This window comes from Acyrthosiphon pisum, chromosome A1 (genome assembly GCF_005508785.2).
Source record: "Acyrthosiphon pisum isolate AL4f chromosome A1, pea_aphid_22Mar2018_4r6ur, whole genome shotgun sequence".
NCBI classification, from domain to species: domain Eukaryota; kingdom Metazoa; phylum Arthropoda; class Insecta; order Hemiptera; family Aphididae; genus Acyrthosiphon; species Acyrthosiphon pisum.
Window position 1 is genome coordinate 29,807,517 of NC_042494.1, and position 873 is coordinate 29,808,389.

Genomic DNA, 873 nt, shown 5'->3' on the forward strand with positions numbered 1-873 from the left:
GTGAAATAAAAATAAAATGATTTTTGGGCTAATATTTTTCTTTATATACTAATTAGTGATTTTTTACAGCATTTTCAACAAACGAAAAAAAGTCTACCTAATTACCAAACGGAGTGAAATTATAATTTATAGAGTAGGTAATTGAGTACTGAGTAGATTGATTGAATTCCCTTGATATTTAATATTGATTGAATTTTTATAATTATAATATTTATAGAAAAAAAAGATATTTTGGATTTTTGTAATTTTAAGTCAAATATGACATAATTTAACGACATAGTAAAAATATATCAAATTTGGTGAATTAGGTATCTCATTTAAAATGAATATCCTTCATAATTTATTATTTTAAAAATAAGTTCATAAACTTAATAATTTATACATTAACCTATTTATTCATTATTCTGTCGCTACATTATCTAAAAGTACGCTCCCATATTTGACTATACCTATTTAATTTGGCACTCAGACAGTATTTGTTAAAACCAAAGTCTATCTAGTATACATCATAGTATACTATCATTTTGAAAGACGTCCTCATTCAGGGTATATTAATATTAGTATTTTATTAGATTCTGAGTGGAGCGATGAATGTATTGATTTTACAATGATGTGTGTTTTTTTATTTTATTATTTTATTTTATTTATTTTTTTATTTTTGTGTCATCACGGTTTGGGGAAGTAAAAATGCTTCGATTTTCTTCAACAGTATCTTGTTTGATGGGAAAGTGAATCTAGTTGGAGCATTCGGGAGGTCAAAATTTGAAATTTCCAATAGTTTACAAAAGCACCGTGAAAAACAAAAGAAAAATTAAGGAAAAACGGGAATTTTTACGCAAAAGATGTTTTCGAGAAAATTGATTTTGGTTTTTG